The sequence below is a fragment of the Anomaloglossus baeobatrachus genome, chromosome 3, assembly GCF_048569485.1.
Source record: "Anomaloglossus baeobatrachus isolate aAnoBae1 chromosome 3, aAnoBae1.hap1, whole genome shotgun sequence".
NCBI classification, from domain to species: Eukaryota; Metazoa; Chordata; class Amphibia; order Anura; family Aromobatidae; genus Anomaloglossus; species Anomaloglossus baeobatrachus.
Genome location: NC_134355.1, coordinates 171,309,647 through 171,328,806, shown reverse-complemented (window position 1 = coordinate 171,328,806; position 19,160 = coordinate 171,309,647). Strand labels below are relative to the sequence as shown.

Here is a 19,160-nt window from a genome sequence, read left to right as displayed (position 1 = left end):
CATTCTACAACAGGACAATGACCCAAAGCACACCTCCAAATTATGCATGAACTACTTAGGGAAAAAGCAGGCTGGTATTCTATCTGTAATAATGGGGTCACACACACACACACACACCTCCCCTTAGTGATGGGGTCACACACACATCCGCTTAGAACTGGGGGTCACACACACATCCTCTTAGTGATGGGGTCACACACATACACATCCCCTTAGTGATTGGGTCACACACACACACACACACACACACACACACACACCTCTAAGTGATGGGGTCGCAGACACACATCCTCTTCGAACTGGACACACACACACCATATAGTTCTAAGGGGATATGTTTGTGGGTGTGTGTGACTCTATCACTAAGAGATGTTTGTGTGTGACCCCATCACTAAGGGATGTTTGTGTGTGACCCCATCACTAAGGGATGTTTGTGTGTGACCCCATCACTAAGGGATGTGTCTGTGTGTGACCCCATCACTAAGGGATGTTTGTGTGTGACCCCATCACTAAGGGATGTTTGTGTGTGACCCCATCACTAAGTGATGTTTGTGTGTGACCCCATCACTAAGGGATGTTTGTGTGTGACCCCATCACTAAGGGATGTGTCTGTGTGTGACCCCATCACTAAGGGATGTTTGTGTGTGACCCCATCACTAAGGGATGTTTGTGTGTGACCCCATCACTACGGGATGTTTGTGTGTGACTCCATCACTACGGGATGTTTGTGTGTGACCCCATCACTAAGGGATTTTTGTGTGTGACCTAATCACTAAGGGGATGTGTGTGTGTGTGTGTGTGTGTGTGAGTGTGAGCCCATCACTAAGGGGTTGTGTGTGTGACCCTATTACAAAGGGCATGTGTGCTTGTGAGCCCAGCACTAAAAATGTGTGTGTCCAGTTCTAAGGGGATGTGTGTGACCCCATCACTAAGGGATGTGTGTGTGTGACCCCATCACTAAGGGGATGTCAGGGCCCCCCAATAGCTGTATAGCTTGGGGGACACATGGTCGCACAGGCCCCCCTCATTTATTTGGGAATTTTAATTCAAATTATTTGTTATAGCTCAGTTTTTATTACTTTAGCTGTGGTGATTCAAGGGTTAATGTGTTTCTTTACTAGTTAGCTGTGGTAATCTGCCACGAGCAAGTTTAAACCGGTTTCGTCAGTTTGAATTTTTGCGGGCTTTTAAGGACATCTCATTGGCTGTATAGAGAAAGTGCGGGAAAGATAGGAGTATTTAAGTACCTGGATTGTGGCGTCAGCTGTGAGTCGCCGCAAGATCAAGAAGAAAGAAGCACCCGCCCGCCCGCCCTTTGGATCGAGCTGTTAGACTATGTCGTGATGTTTCTTAGTGGGATAATCGCCCAGCTAGTTGCTGGGTGGATTTGGTCGTTATTTATGGTTTTTATGGTCAATGTATTTTTATGGAATTAATTAATTTTTATATTTATATTTATTGGAATTTTTGGTAATCCCTTATTAAACATCACAGCCTGTTTCTTCCAAATTTAATGTGTCCAGTGTATTTATTTGGGGATTTAATCATCTAGGTGGGAGTGGGTCTTGTGCTACCATGTGTGTGTGACCTCATCTCTATGGGGATGTGTATTTGACCCCAGTTCTAAGGGGATGTGTGTGTGACCCCATCACTAAGGGGATGTGTGTGAGCCCAGTTCTAAGGGGATGTGTGTGTGACCCCATCACTAAGGGGATGTGTGTCAGCCCAGTTCTAAGGGGGTGTGTATGTGTGACCCCATCACTAAGGGATGTTTGTGTTACCCCATCACTAAGAGATATTTGTGTGTGTGTGTGTGTGTGTGTGTGTGTGAATCCAGTTCTAAAGGGATGTCTGTGTATGGACCCCATCACTTAGGGGATGTTTGTGTGTGATCCCATCACTAAGGGGATGTGTGTGTGTGGCCCCAGTTCTAAGGGGATGTGTATGTGTGTGACCCCATCACTAAGACAATGTGTGTGTGACCCCAGTTCTAAGCGGATGTGCGTGACCCCATCACTAAGGGGATGTGTTTCTGCGACCCCAGTTTTAAGGGGATGTGTGTGTGACCCTATTACTAAGGGCATGTGTGTTTCTGAGCCCAGCACTAAAAGGATGTGTATGTATGACCCCCATCACTAAGGAAATGTGTGTGTGACCTTCATTAAGGGGATATGGGTGTGTGACCCCATCACTAAGGGGATGTGTTTGTGACCTTCATTAAGGGGATATGTGTGTGTGTGACCTCATCACTAAGGGGATATGTGTGTGTGACCCCATCACTAAAGGTCCAGTCACACTAAGCAACTTACCAGCGATCCCAACAACGATAGGGATCGCTGGTAAGTTGCTAGGAGGTTGCTGGTGAGCTGTCACACTGCGACGCTCCAGCGATCCCACCAGCAACCTGACCTGGCAGGGATCGCTGGAGCGTGGCTACACGAGTTGCTGGTGAGCTCACCAGCAACCAGTGACCAGCCCCCAGTCTCCTAGTTACAGCACACATCAGGTTAATTAACCCGATGTGTGCTGCAGCTAAATGTGCACAGAGCAGGGAGCAGCGCACACTGAGCGCTGGCTCCTTGCTCTCCTAGTTACAGCACACATCGGGTTAATTGCCTGATGTGTGCTGCAGCTAAATGTGCACAGAGCAGGGAGCAGCGCATACTGCTTAGTGCTGGCTCCTTGCTCTCCTAGTTACAGCACACATCGGGTTAATTACCTGATGTGTGCTGCAGCTACATGTGCACAGAGCAGGAGCCGGCAGCACAGGCAGTGAGAGCGGAGGAGGCTGGTATCAAAGGTAAATATCGGGTAACCAAGGACAGGGCTTCTTGGTTACCCGATGTTTACATTAGTTACCAGCCTCCGCAGAAGCCGGCTCCCTGCTCACTGCACATTAGTTGTTGCTGTCTCGCTGTCACACACAGCGATCTGTGCTTCACAGCAGGACAGCAACAACTAAAAAATGGCCCAGGACATTCAGCAACAACCAACGACCTCACAGCAGGGGCCAGGTTGTTGCTGGATGTCACACACAGCAACATCGCTAGCAACGTCACAAAAGTTGTTCGTTACCAGCGATGTTGCTAGCGATGTTGCTTAGTGTGACGGGGCCTTAAGGGGATGTGTGTGTGACCCCATCATTAAGGGATATTTGTGTGTGACCCCCATCACTAAGGGGATGTGTGTGTGTTTTTATTACTAAGGGCATGTGTGTTTGTGAGCCCAGCACTAAAAAGATGTGTGTGTCCAGTTCGAAGAGGATGTGTGCCTTCGACCCCATCAGTAAGTGATGTTTGTGTGTAACCCCATCACTAAGGGGATGTGTATTTGACCCCAGTTCTAAGGGGATGTGTGTGTGACTTCATCACTAAGGGGATGTTTGTGTGTGACCACATCACTAAGGGGATGTGTGTGTGATCCCATTACTAAGGGGATATGTGTGTGTGACCCTATTACTAAAGGCATGTGTGTTTGTGAGCCCATTACTAAAAGGATGTGTGTGTGTGTGTCCAGTTCGAAGAGGATGTGTGTCTGTGACCCCATCACTAAGGGGATGTGTATGTGTGTGACCCCATCACTAAGAGGATGTGTTAACCCCAGTTCTAAGTGGATGTGTGTGTGACCCCATCACTAAGGGGATGTGTGTGTGTGTGTGCGACCCCAGTATTAAGAGGATGTGTGTGTGACCCTATTACTAAGGGCATGTGTGTTTGTGAGTCCAGCACTGAAAGGATGTGTATGTGTGACCCCCATCACTAAGGAAATGTGTGTGTGACCTTCATTAAGGGGATATGTGTGTGTGACCCCATGACTAAGGAAATGTGTGTGTGTGTGTGACCCCATCACTAAGTGGATGTGTATTTGACCCCAGTTCTAAGGGGATGTGTGTGTGACCCCATCACTAAGGGATGTTTGTGTGTGACCACAGATAAGTGCTTGGTTCTTTCTTATGTTATTTTGTTCTTTTGTTCTTATCTGGGTTTGTCATTTACTGTGGTTTTTGTCCATTCCTTTGCATGCAGGAATCTTCCCTCTTTGTTGCTTTGCTGGGAAGCTCCCTGCAGCTATGTTTGGAGTTTTGCTCCTATAAGTCCATGTGTTTGTTGCTTCTTGAATTTGAAACTTTTCCTGTTTTCTGTTCATTGGTTTGACAAGAGCGCCTGATATAGGACGGAGTTCAGATCGTGCGTTCTGAGGACTTTTTGTACTATCAGGTATTTGGATTTTTGTAGGGTTTTTCTCTGGCCACCATCAGCCCCTTTCCTGTCCTTTCCTATTTAGTCAGTGGGGCCTCACCTTTGCTAATCCTATCATCCATCTGTGTATTGTATGTTCCTATATCACCGTAGTCTTTGAATGGGGGGGGCTTGCTATACCTTTTGCGGTCTATTTCTGAAGTAGAGAGTTATTAATCCTTCCTTCCTTTAGGATAGCTAGTTCTCCGGCTGGGTTCGCGGTGCATAGGATGTTAGTTCACCCCTCAGCTACTTCTAGTGTTGATGGTTAGTAAGGGTTTGCGGCCAGATTAGTTGCCAATGCTCTTGTCACCTTTTTTGACAATGATCTATTGTGATCTTCCATGGTTCCGGATCATAACAGGGATGTGTGTGACCCCCATCAATAAGGAGATGTGTGTGTGCGACCCCCATTTTTAAGGGGATGTGTGTGTGACCCTATTACTAAGGGCATGTGTGTTTGTGAGCCCAGCACTAAAAGGATGTTTGTGTGTCCAGTTCTAAGGGGATGTGTGTCTGCAAACCCATCACTAAAGGGGTTTGTGTGTGTGTAACCCCATCACTAAGTGATGTGTGTTTGTGACCCCATCACTAAGGAATGTATGTGTGGGACCCCATCACTAAGGACTTGTGTGTGTGACCCCATTACTAAGGGGATGTGTGTGTGATACCCCAATTCTAAGGGGATGTATGTGACTCCAGTTCTAAGGGGATATGTTTGTGTGTGTGTGTGACCCCATCACTAAGGGATGTATGTGTGTGACCCCATCACTAAGGGATGTTTGCGTGTGACCCCATTACTAAGGGATGTTTGTGTGTGACCCCATCACTAAGGGATGTTTGTGTGTGACCCCATCACTAAGGGATGTTTGTGTGTGACCCCAGTTTTAAGGGGATGTGTGTGTGCCCTCAGCAGTAAGGGAATGTTTATGAACCCAGCACTAAAAAGATGTGAACCCAGTTTTAAGGGGATATTTGTGTGGGACCCCAGCACTACGAGGGATGTGTATGACCTCAGTTCTAAGGGGATGTGTGTGTGTGAGCCCATCACCAAGGGGATGTGTGTGTGTGAGCCCATCACTAAGGGATGTTTGTGTGTGACCCCATCACTAAGGGATGTTTTGTGTGACTCCATCACTAAGGGATGTTTGTGTGTGACCCCATTACTAAGGGATGTTTGTGTGTGACCCCATCACTAAGGGACGTTTGTGTGTGACCCCATCCCTAAGGGGATGTGTCTGTGTGTGACCCCATCACTAAGGGGATGTGTCTGTGTGTGACCCCATCACTAAGGGGATGTGTCTGTGTGTGACCCCATCACTAAGGGGATGTGTCTGTGTGTGACCCCATCACTAAGGGGATGTGTCTGTGTGTGACCCCATCACTAAGGGGATGTGTCTGTGTGTGACCCCATCACTAAGGGGATGTGTCTGTGTGTGACCCCATCACTAAGGGGATATGTCTGTGTGTGACGCCATCACCAAGGGGATGTGTCTGTGTGTGACCCCATCACTAATGGATGTTTGTGTGTGACCCCATCACTAAGGGATGTTTGTGTGTGACCCCATCACTAAGGGATGTTTGTGTGTGACCCCATCACTAAGGGATGTTTGTGTGTGACCCCATCACTAAGGGATGTCTGTGTGTGACCCCATCACTAAGGGGATGTGTCTGTGTGTGACCCCATCACTAAGGGGATATGTCTGTGTGTGACCCCATCACTAAGGGGATGTGTCTGTGTGTGACCCCATTACTAATGGATGTTTATGTGTGACCCCATCACTAAGGGATGTTTGTGTGTGACCCCATCACTAAGGGATGTTTGTGTGTGACCCCATCACTAAGGGATGTTTGTGTGTGACCCCATCACTAAGGGATGTCTGTGTGTGACCCCATCACTAAGGGATGTTTGTGTGTGACCCCAGTTTTAAGGGGATGTGTGTGCCCTCAGCAGTAATGGAATGTTTATGAACCCAGCACTAAAAAGATGTGAACCCAGTTTTAAGAGGATATTTGTGTGCGACCCCAGAACTACGAAGATATGTATGACCTCAGTTCTAAGGGGATGTGTGTGTGAGCCCATCACCAAGGGGATGTGTGTGTGAGCCTATCACTAAGGGGATGTGTGTGTTTGACCCTAATGCAAAGGGCATTTGTGTTTGTGAGCCCAGCACTAAAAGGATGTGTGTTCTGTTTTGAGGAGATGTGTCTGCGACCCCATTACTGAGGGATGTCTGTATGTGACCCCATCACCAAGGGGATGTGTGTGTGGGTCCAGTTCTAAGGGGATGTGTATGTGACCCCATCACTAAGGGATGTGTGTATGTGTGGCGCCCTGGACAAGCCAGGACGTCACAGGTACTGCAGCAACACACCCCACACCCCGGCTAGGCACACCTAGGTCAAACACAAATCCTTGTTGCCTCCCTCCAGGGGCTGATGTCCACACCAGGGGGTGGGCCGGCGGTTGGTCCCGCCCACCGAGGAGTTCACAGTCCTGGAGGCGGGAAAGGTAGGGAGATGAGTTTTGGAGTTGGAGAAGTGAAGGGGTAGAGGAGCAGCCTGACTGTGTCCGGGTGCGTGGCCCGTGCACATACAGCAAGGTTGGCAGACGGTGGTGACCGTCTGCAGGAGAGGCTGATTGGAGCGAACCATAAGGACCGGGGACGGGCGGTGGCCCGCCGGTACCGGATCGGGGAGCGAAGAGAAGCCAGCACCATTCGGCAGGGCCTACGGACTCCGACCAGGCTAGGAGTCGCCGTAAAACTGGTCAAATCCGTTAGCGAAGGGAACCTCCGGGGTTTCCCAGCAGTCAAGACCCGATTGAAGGCAACAGCTCACACAGTGAAGGGAAACACAGTCACCGCCAAGGCTACAGTTCCCAGGGCCAGAGCCTGCGGGCAAAAGGGGCTCCTTCAGCATCCATCCAAGCTGGGGAGCGGGTTACCGGTGGGAAGCCATTGGAACCGTAAACACAACACAGGTGCAGGGAAAGGCAGTCACCATCAACCTACCGGGAGGAGAACCACCGCAGCAGTCTGTGGGACCCGTCCATCCAGCCGTTTGTTTTACCGGAGACTTTGCATTATTCATTGGCTGAGTGAGTACCACCGTGCCGTGCGGCACAGCGCTGCCCCCGCGACACTGCACCTCACCAGACCCCGTAATCTGCCTGTCATCCTTAACCCTCACCGGGGCCCCGGGCCAACCAACCCCCCCTACCCACGGAGGGGAGAACCAACATACAAGCTGCTCCCTGTCATCGCTCCCGGGATCCCCGTCCAGAGCAGCGGTGGTGTCACAACCTCACCACAACCGTGGGTGGCGTCACGGACAATATCCCCAAACCACACCACCCCCTTTCACTCACGGGCGAGGAGTGCCGCTCGAGTCCCCGGGATCCGGCCCACCGCTCGAGCCACCACCGAGCAGCAGCAGCAGCCGGACCCGAGCAGTAGGTGAGCGCAGCATCCCCTCCTCCGCCCGCGACAACTTGGTGTCACGAACAGGATCTTACCGCTCTGCCGTCTGGTAGAGGTGCGCCTTGTGACCACCGCAGGTGTCCGGCTGAAAATCTTGAGAAGCCGCCATTTTGGGCGCGAAAAGTCCCTGCTCGAGCGTCTTCCTGAGTAGTGGAGGCGCGAGAACTGAAACCCCGCCCCTGTAGAGGGGGAGCCGGAAAAAGACTAAGGGGGACAGAAACAAGATGTCTGCGCCCGACGGAGCCGCTGGAGGAGCGGCGGTCGCAGCCGCGGTGGCACCCGCGGATGGGAATGGGCCCGCCCAGGTCCCGGCAGCACTGGCAGGAGGTGCCGCGGCCCCAGCTCTCGCTCAGGTGATGCCGTTCTCCTTGCCCTACGTGCCCGGAGCTACCTGGCTGCCGCAGTACGATGGGAAACCTGATGCGTTGCAGGTCTTCCGAAAGAAGCTTAGCCCGCTATTAGAACTGTACCCCCTAACTGATAAGCAACGTGCAGCGGTAGTGCTGGGGCAGCAAACCGGCACAGCTGAGCAGGAGGCGGAGACCTGGGCCGAGGGGGACCGGTCCTCTGTAGCCACCATCTTTGAGATGCTACAGACTGCCTTTGAGACCCGTACCAAAGCCGAGCCCACCGCTGCGTTCGAGAAGGCGAGTGAGCGTCTCCGCTACGAGGGAAGGACGGTGGTTTTCTATAGCCCGCACACCGTTGGAAATGGATACCGGGCACCCCTCTCCCAACAGGCCTGTCACTGCATGTTCGAAATGTTAGTAGCAGAGGATGAGGCCACCTCAGCGGAAGGGTCAGAGTGATGGCAGCGGGGCCCCGCTGCAAGTTGTCCCCGTTGGGACCACCAGTTTAAAAGTTTTGAATGATAAGTGAATCACCTGAAGAAGTAACCAGATTGACACGTTGATTGAACCGGCCGTTGCCGGCAACTGTTGTCCCCGTAGGGACTGTCTGCAATCCTTGCGTAACGAACGTCTTACGGACAAGCCCGAGAACTTGCAGGGCAACCACAAACTTAGTGGAATGTAAATAAAAATGTGTTGGCTTGACACCGTTGCCGCCTCCGGAGAGGCTGATTTGGGAGGATGGGCCTGGAAGAAAGGGATGGCCCAGGCCCGCCACTACTGTAACCGGTGGCGATCCTCCGGGGGTTCAGGGGTCCCCATGGACGCGGGTCCCCTGAAAGAGACAGAACCCGCTCGGGCAGCCTGGTGATGGACTGGGGTCAAGGGGTGTTGCCCACTTCTTAGGGGCAGCATCAGGGCCAGGTTGTTTGGGTGGGAGAAGAGCGGAAGCCGTTACCGTTTGCAACGTTTAAGTACCATACCTCCCGTTATGGGAAGATTGATGCAAAAGCTTATGTTTTAATGTTTGTACGTGTTTTACCCCTTTTCCTACAGTTAAACAAAAATAAAACCGGTGATGGACGGGCAGCCCGCGGATGGTCTGCATTTTACTAAGGGGGAATGTGGCGCCCTGGACAAGCCAGGTCGTCACAGGTACTGCAACAACACACCCCACACCCCGGCTAGGCACACCTAGGTCAAACACAAATCCTTGTTGCCTCCCTCCAGGGGCTGATGTCCACACCAGGGGGTGGGCCAGGCGGTTGGTCCCGCCTACCGAGGAGTTCACAGTTCTGGAGGCGGGAAAGGTAGGGAGATGAGTTTTGGAGTTGGAGAAGTGAAGGGGCAGAGGAGCAGCCTGACTGTGTCCGGGTGCGTGGCCCGGGCACATACAGCAAGATTGGCAGACGGTGGTGACCGTCTGCAGGAGAGGCTGATTGGAGCGAACCGTAAGGACCGGGGACGTGCGGTGGCCCGCCAGTACCGAATCGGGGAGCGAAGAGAAGCCAGCACCATCCAGCAGGGGCTTACGGACCCCGGCAAGGCTAGGAGTCGCCGTGAATTTGCCAAATCCGTTAGCGAAGGGAACCTCCTGGGTTTCCCAGCAGCTAAGTCCCGTCTGAAGGCATCCGTCCAACCGAGAGAAGTAAACACAGTCACCGCCAAGGCTAAAGTTCCCAGGGCCAGAGCCTACGGGCAAAATTGGCTCTTTCAGCACCCATCCAAGCTGGGGAGCGGGTTACCGGTGGGAACCCATTGGGACCATACACGTTACACAGGTGCATGGAAAGGCAGTCACCATCAACCTGCCGGGAGGAGAAACACCGCAGCCATCTGTGGGACCCGTCCATCCAGCCGTGTGTTTTACCGAGAACCGTGTCCTCATCATTGGCTGAGTGAGTACCACAGTGCCGTGCGGCACAGCGCTGCCCCCGCGACCCTGCACCTCACCAGGCCCTGTAACCCGCCTGCCATCCCATCCCTACCACCTCACCGGGCCCCGGGACAACCAACCCCCTACCCACGGAGGGGAGAACTAACATCCAGGCTGCTCCCTGTCATCGCTCCCGGGATCCCCGTCCAGAGCAGTGGTGATGTCACCAATATCACCACAACCGTGGGTGGCGTCACGGACAATATCCAATCCCCACAATCAATCCCCACCCTTTTCACTCACGGGAGAGGAGTGCCGCTCGAGTCCCCGGGATCCGGCCCACCGCTCGAGCCACCACCGAGCAGCCGCAGTAGCGGCCGGACCCGAGCAGTGGACGAGCGCAGCATCCCCTCCTCCACCCGCGACAACACCATCACTAAGGGATGTTTGTGTGTGACCCCAGTTTTAAGGGGATGTGTGTGTGCTCTCAGCAGTAATGGAATGTTTATGAATCCAGCACTAAAAAGATGTGAACCCAGTTTTAAGGGGATATTTGTGTGCGACCCCAGCATTACGAAGATGTGTGTGTGTGTGAGCCCATCACCAAGGGGATGTGTGTGTTTGACCCTAATACAAAGGGCATTTGTGTTTGTGAGCCCAGCACTAAAAGGATGTGTTCTGTTCTGAGGAGATGTGTCTGCGACCCCATTACTGAGGGATGTCTGTGTGACCCCCATCACCAAGGGGATGTGTGTGTGTGTGTGTGTGTGTCCAGTTCTAAAGGGATGTGTATGTGACCCCATCACTAAGGGATGTGTGTGTGACCCTATTACTAAGGGTATATGTGTCTGTGACCCCATCACTAAGGGATGTGTGTGGGACCCCATCACTAAGGGGATGTGTGTGGGATCCCATCACTAAGGGATGTTTGTGTGTGACCCCATCACTAAGGGATGTTTGTGTGTGACCCCATCACTAAGGGATGTTTGTGTGTGACCCCATCACTAAGGGATGTTTATGTGTGACCCCATCACTAAGGGATGTTTGTGTGTGACCCCATCACTAAGGGATGTTTGTGTGTGACCCCATCACTAAGGGATGTTTGTGTGTGACCCCATCACTAAGGCGGGCTTTGCACACTACAACATCGCAGGTGCGATGTCGGTGGGGTCAAATTGAAAGTGACGCACTTCCGGCATCGCATGCGACATCGTAGTGTGTAAAGGCTCGATGATACGATTAACGAGCGCAAAAGCGTCGTAATCGTATCATCGGTGCAGCGTCGGCGTAATCCATGATTACGCTGACGCGACGGTCCGATGTTGTTCCTCGCTCCTGCGGCAGCACACATCGCTGTGTATGAAGCCGCAGGAGCGAGGAACATCTCCTACCGGCGTCACCGCGGCTCCCGTAGGATATGCGGAAGGAAAGAGGTGGGCGGGATGTTTACATCCCGCTCATCTCCGCCCCTCCGCTCCTATTGGCCGCCTGCCGTGTGACGTCACAGTGACGCCATATGACCCGCCCCCTTAATAAGGAGGCGGGTCGTCGGCCAGAGCGACGGTCGCAGGACAGGCGAGTGCATGTGAAGCTGCCGTAGCGATAATGTTCGCTACGGCAGCTATCACAAGGATATCGCAGTTGTGACAGGGGCGGGGACTATCGCGCTCGGCATCGCAGCATCGGCTTGCGATGTCGTAGTGTGCAAAGTGCCCCTAAGGGATGTTTGTGTGTGACCCCATCACTAAGGTATGTTTGTGTGTGACCCCATCACTAAGGGATGTCTGTGTGTGACCCCATCACTAAGGTATGTTTGTGTGTGACCCCATCACTAAGGGATGTGTCTGTGTGACCCCATCACCAAGGGATGTTTGTGTGTGACCCCATCACTAAGGGATGTTTGTGTGTGACCCCATCACTAAGGGATGTTTGTGTGTGACCCCATCACTAAGGGATGTCTGTGTGTGACCCCATCACTAAGGGATGTTTGTGTGTGACCCAATCACTAAGGGATGTTTGTGTGTGACCCCAGTTTTAAGGGGATGTGTGTGTGCTCTCAGCAGTAATGGAATGTTTATGAACCCAGCACAAAAAAGATGTGAACCCAGTTTTAAGGGGATATTTGTGTGCGACCCCAGCATTACGAAGATGTGTGTGTGTGAGCCCATCACCAAGGGGATGTGTGTGTTTGACCCTAATACAAAGGGCATTTGTGTTTGTGAGCCCAGCACTAAAAGGATGTGTGTTCTGTTCTGAGGAGATGTGTCTGCGACCCCATTACTGAGGGATGTCTGTGTGTGACCCCCATCACCAAGGGGATGTGTGTGTGTGTGTGTGTGTGTGTGTCCAGTTCTAAAGGGATGTGTATGTGACTCCATCACTAAGGGATGTGTGTGTGACCCTATTACTAAGGGCATATGTGTCTGTGACCCCATCACTAAGGGATGTGTGTGGGACCCCATCACTAAGGGGATGTGTGTGGGATCCCATCACTAAGGGATGTTTGTGTGTGACCCCATCACTAAGGGATATTTGTGTGTGACCCCATCACTAAGGGATGTTTGTGTGTGACCCCATCCCTAAGGGGATGTGTCTGTATTCAACATAGTTGTTCGGGGAAGGATACAAAAAGTTGTCTCAGAGATTTAAACTGCCAGTTTCCACTGTGAGGAACATAGTAAGGAAATGGAAGAACACAGGTACAGTTCGTGTTAAGCCCAGAAGTGGCAGGCCAAGAAAAATATCAGAAAGGCAGAGAAGAAGAATGATGAGAACAGTCAAGGACAATCCACAGACTACCTCCAAAGACCTGCAGCATCATCTTGCTACAGATGGTGTCAATGTGCATCGGTCAACAATACAGCGCACGTTGCACAAGGAGAAGCTGTATAGGAGAGTGATGCAAAAGAAGCCGTTTCTGCAAGCACGCCCCAAACAGAGTCACCTGAGGTATGCAAAAGCACATTTGGACAAGCCAGTTACATTTTGGAAGAAGGTCCTGTGGACTGATGAAACAAAGATTGAGTTGTTTGGTCATAAAAAAAAGGCGTTATGCATGGAGGCAAAAAAACACGGCATTCCAAGAAAAGCACTTGCTACTCACAGTAAAATTTGGTGGAGGTTCCATCATGCTTTGGGGCTGTGTGGCCAATGCCGGCACCGGGAATCTTGTTAAAGTTGAGGGTCGCATGGATTCAACACAATATCAGCAGATTCTTGACAATAATGTGCAAGAATCAGTGACGAAGTTGAAGTTACGCAGGGGATGGATATTTCAGCCAAACAATGATCCAAAACACCTCTCCAAATCTACTCAGGCATTCATGCAGAGGAACAATTACAATGTTCTGGAATGGCCATCCCAGTCCCCAGACCTGAATATCATTGAACATCTGTGGGATGATTTGAAGTATGTTGTCCATGCTCGGAGACCATCAAACTTAACTGAACGGGAATTGTTTTGTAATCAGGAATGGTCAAATATACCTTCATCCAGGATCCAGGAACTCATTAAAAGCTACAGGAAGCGACTAGAGGCTGTTATTTTTACAAAAGGAGGATCTACAAAATATTAATGTCACTTTTATGTTGAGGTGCCCATACTTTTGCACCGGTCAAATTTTGTTTAAATGCAGATTGCACATTTTCTGTTCGTACAATAAACCTCATTTTAATCCAGAAATATTACTCAGTCCCTCAGTTATTAGATATATGAAACTGAAACAGCTGTTGCATAAACCCAAATTGTTATAAAGAAAAAATTAATAGGGGTTTTAGTTACCAGTGGAGTGCCACAGAGGTTCATGTTGGGTCTTATATATATATATATATGTAGTTAGGTCCAGAAATATTTGGACAGTGACACAAGTTTTGTTATTTTAGCTGTTTACAAAAACATGTTCAGAAATACAATTATATATATATAATATGGGCTGAAAGTGCACACTCCCAGCTGCAATATGAGAGTTTTCACATCCAAATCGGAGAAAGGGTTTAGGAATCATAGCTCTGTAATGCATAGCCTCCTCTTTTTAAAGGGACCAAAAGTAATTGGACAAGGGACTCTAAGGGCTGCAAATAACTCTGAAGGCGTCTCCCTCGTTAACCTGTAATCAATGAAGTAGTTAAAAGGTCTGGGGTTGATTACAGGTGTGTGGTTTTGCATTTGGAAGCTGTTGCTGTGACCAGACAACATGCGGTCTAAGGAACTCTCAATTGAGGTGAAGCAGAACATCCTGAGGCTGAAAAAAAAGAAAAAATCCATCAGAGAGATAGCAGACATGCTTGGAGTAGCAAAATCAACAGTCAGGTACATTCTGAGAAAAAAGGAATTGACTGGTGAGCTTGGGAACTCAAAAAGGCCTGGGCGTCCACGGATGACAACAGTGGTGGATGATCGCCGCATACTTTCTTTGGTAAAGAAGAACCCGTTCACAACATCAACTGAAGTCCAGAACACTCTCAGTGAAGTAGGTGTATCTGTCTCTAAGTCAACAGTAAAGAGAAGACTCCATGAAAGTAAATACAAAGGGTTCACATCTAGATGCAAACCATTCATCAATTCCAAAAATAGACAGGCCAGAGTTAAATTTGCTGAAAAACACCTCATGAAGCCAGCTCAGTTCTGGAAAAGTATTCTATGGACAGATGAGACAAAGATCAACCTGTACCAGAATGATGGGAAGAAAAAAGTTTGGAGAAGAAAGGGAACGGCACATGATCCAAGGCACACCACATCCTCTGTAAAACATGGTGGAGGCAACGTGATGGCATGGGCATGCATGGCTTTCAATGGCACTGGGTCACTTGTGTTTATTGATGACATAACAGCAGACAAGAGTAGCCGGATGAATTCTGAAGTGTACCGGGATATACTTTCAGCCCAGATTCAGCCAAATGCCGCAAAGTTGATCAGACGGCGCTTCATAGTACAGATGGACAATGACCCCAAGCATACAGCCAAAGCTACCCAGGAGTTCATGAGTGCAAAAAAGTGGAACATTCTGCAATGGCCAAGTCAATCACCAGATCTTAACCCAATTGAGCATGCATTTCACTTGCTCAAATCCAGACTTAAGACGGAAAGACCCACAAACAAGCAAGACCTGAAGGCTGCGGCTGTAAAGGCCTGGCAAAGCATTAAGAAGGAGGAAACCTGGCCGAGCTGAACACCTATGTGCCTGTATGCGCCTCCAGCAGCCCCCTGACTGATGACTTCCTCTCCAGCTTCCAGTTCGCGATTCTGACCGATTCGACCCTGGACGAGCAGCTACGAGTGGGCGACTTCTGCCACGGCCACAACGTAAAGTTCATCGTGGCCGACGCGCGGGGTCTGTTCGGGCAACTGTTCTGCGACTTTGGGGACGAGATGGTCGTACTGGACCCCAACGGAGAACAGCCCTTAAGTGCCATGATCTCAATGATTACAAAGGATGGCTCTGGAGTGGTCACCTGCCTGGATGAGGCTCGTCACGGCTTCGAAAGCGGCGATTATGTGACCTTCACCGAGTTACAAGGCATGACAGAGCTGAACAACGCCGATCCGGTGGAAATCAAAGTACTAGGACCCTACACCTTCAGCATCTGTGACACAACCAAGTTCTCAGACTACGTCCGCGGGGGCATCGTCAGCCAAGTAAAAATGCCGAAAAAAATCAGCTTTAAACCCATCAGAGAGTCTCTCCAGGAGCCGGAGTTCATTATTTCAGACTTTGCCAAGTTCGACCATCCATGTCAGCTGCACTTGGGCTTCCAGGGTCTGCATGCCTTCCAGAAGAAGAACGGACGGCTCCCCAAGCCACGCAATGAGGCTGATGCTACGGAGTTGCTGGCCCTTACCAAAGAGATCAATGAGAAGTTGTCGGGGTCCGCAAAGCAGGAGGAAGTGAAAGAAAGCGTCCTGAAGAAGCTCTCCTTCCAGGCCACTGGAAACCTCGCCCCTGTTAATGCTTTCATTGGGGGGTTAGCGGCGCAGGAAGCCATGAAGGCTTTGTGGGGGAAGTTTATGCCAGTCATGCAGTGGTTGTACTTTGACGCCATTGAGTGCATGCCGGAAGAAAACGAGGATTCCCTGCTGAGCGAGGAGAGTTGCAGTCCTAGGAAGTCGCGTTATGATGGGCAAATCGCTGTGTTTGGATCCGAATTTCAGGAGAAAATTGGCAAACAGAAATACTTTCTGGTTGGTGCTGGCGCCATTGGCTGTGAACTGCTGAAAAACTTTGCCATGATCGGCTTGGGGGCAGGAGATGGCGGCGAGGTCATCGTGACGGACATGGACACCATCGAGAAGTCCAACCTGAACAGACAGTTCCTCTTCAGACCCTGGGATGTAACGAAAATGAAATCTGAGACGGCGGCCGCTGCGGTGAAACAGATGAACCCGAGCGTGAACGTCACCGGGCACCAGAACCGCGTGGGCACCGACACCGAGAAGGTCTACGATGATGATTTCTTCGAAGCACTTGATGGCGTGGCCAATGCACTTGACAACGTGGACGCTAGGATGTACATGGACCGCCGCTGCGTGTACTACCGGAAGCCCCTTCTGGAATCCGGAACCTTGGGAACCAAAGGGAACGTCCAAGTGGTGATTCCTTTCCTCACAGAGTCCTACAGCTCCAGCCAAGACCCCCCCCGAAAAGTCCATACCCATCTGTACCCTGAAAAACTTCCCCAACGCCATCGAGCACACCTTACAGTGGGCCCGGGATGAATTCGAGGGACTTTTCAAGCAGCCGGCGGAAAATGTCAACCAGTATTTAACGAATCCAAAATTCATGGAGCGGACACTGAAGCTGCCCGGGTCCCAGCCTCTGGAGGTGATCGAAGCCGTGTACAAAAGCCTCATAAATGACCGGCCCAAGAGCTGGACGGACTGCGTGTCGTGGGCCTGTAACCACTGGCACACCCAGTACTCCAACAACATCCGGCAGCTGCTGCACAACTTCCCCTCGGAGCAGCTGACCTCTTCTGGTGCACCCTTCTGGTCCGGCCCCAAAAGATGTCCTCACCCGCTGACCTTCGATGGGAACACGCCCTTGCACTTGGATTATATCATCGCTGCTGCTAACCTCTTTGCACAATCCTACGGTATCGCCGGATCCACGGACAGAGCCGCGGTCATAGAAATCCTCAAATCTATCAGAGTGGCAGAATTCACCCCCAAGTCCGGAGTGAAAATCCACGTATCGGACCAAGAGATGCAGAACGCACACGCTTCCTTAGATGACAGTCGCCTGGAGGAGCTGAAGCACAGTCTCCCCACGCCAGAAAGCCTCGCCAGCTTCAAAATGTTTACTATTGACTTTGAAAAGGACGATGACACGAACTTTCACATGGACTTCATTGTGGCTGCTTCTAACCTGCGAGCTGAAAATTATGACATCCCACCAGCGGACCGTCACAAGAGTAAGCTGATCGCAGGGAAGATCATTCCGGCGATCGCTACCACCACGGCGGCTGTGGTCGGCCTCGTGTGCTTGGAGCTCTACAAGATCGTTCAGGGACACAAGAAGATTGACTCCTTTAAGAACGGCTTCATGAACCTGGCCCTCCCGTTCTTCGGCTTCTCCGAGCCCATCGCAGCGCCGAAGCACAAGTACTACGAGCATGACTGGACTCTCTGGGACCGGTTTGAAGTGAAGGGCGTGCAGGAGAACGGGGAGGAGATGACGCTCAAACACTTCTTGGACTACTTTAAGAGAGAACACAAGCTGGAGATCACCATGTTGTCACAAGGAGTTTCCATGCTCTACTCCTTCTTCATGCAAGCGGCCAAGCTGAAGGAGCGGCTTGAAATCCCGATGACCGAAATTGTCACGAAAGTGTCCAAAAAGAAGATCGGGAAACACGTAAAGGCTCTGGTGTTTGAGCTCTGCTGCAACGACGATGACGGCGAGGATGTGGAGGTCCCCTACGTCCGCTACACCATCCGCTGAGCTTCCGCCAGATCTCCAGCTACAATGCACACTGGGGGAAAAGAGGGGGTTTTCTGGAGCAGATTGGAAAAGGGCACAGGAGATGGGGGAGGGGCGCTATACAGAATCACTGAAAATAATAAATAAATTAGGAATTGTAAAGTCTGACTCTTCTACTGCTATTAACCCTCGAGTGCGGTGAAGAGACCCCGACATAAGGGGGGTGCACGAATCTCATTGTAACGTAATCCCATCACCCGTCTGGTACCATGTGAGGTTTGTGAGCATTCTCCTAAATCCAGCTGACCCGTCCCCTCACTCGCACTCCAGCCCCCCCACCCCCGGACGTGTCCGGTCTCTTGGGGGGGCTCTTTCTTTCTCGGGGGCTCCAGCCGCCGATGACCTTTCCCGCTCCATGTATTTGTACCGTTAGTCGTTTAGTGCACCAGTTTGCTTTAACCCTTCTGCCGCATGAGAGCGATCTGTAGGGGGAAGGGTTATTGGCTGCGAAGAATTGAGCTGGAGAGTCCTGTGCTCGGACCTGACCGCATGGGGAGCCAGACAGCGATATTTTCTATTATTCTTGCCTTGCCCACAACTTACAACATCCCGACCGTGCCAGTGACCCGAGGGCCGAGGAACAGCCAGATATAGCTTTATTCTAAAATGCCTGCAGGCAAATGGCAGCGCTTAACCCTGAAAAAAACCTGCTGTATTCTTGCAGCTTGGTTCTATTGGCAAAGACACCCCTTTACTTAGCCAGGTTTTAATAAGTTATATAAGGGATTTTATACAAAAAATCCACAAAGAACCAGCGCTAAATGGGTTTTTTTATATATATATATTTATTAAAGAAAATATTGCTATCCTTGTTCCAAGGCAAGGTGTTTAATAGTACACAATACACTAAAAAAATTTTTTAAAACCACATATACCAAAAAAACACAAATTGAATAAATCAGAATTGAAAATAAAAAATAAAAATAAAAATAAAAATAAAAATAAAAATAATAATATGACACAGATAAATCAAAATCCACACAAAGGGTTTTGGTATAAACCCGTTTCCTCAGAGGTGATCCGAAATTCACAATAATTAATATCTCACTCAGCTATCGTAATGCCCCGGCCGGTGGCATATACTTGATTTAGTAAAATATTGTGACTAATAGCATATAGGTGTACCACACCACCTCTGACTAATTTGCAAGCCTATTTTGCACACATCAAGCTTTGCACAATCTGTTATAAAAATCAAAAACCCTCAATCCACAATGTGAGATCAGTGGGATTTGCCA

The 19,160-nt window shown here is 50.4% G+C and overlaps 1 pseudogene; it reads left to right on the top strand.

Moving 5' to 3' along the window:
• Positions 1-3,263: 3,263 nt before the first annotated feature.
• LOC142297190 (ubiquitin-like modifier-activating enzyme 1 pseudogene) lies at positions 3,264-18,516 on the top strand (annotated as a pseudogene).
• Positions 18,517-19,160: the final 644 nt, after the last annotated feature.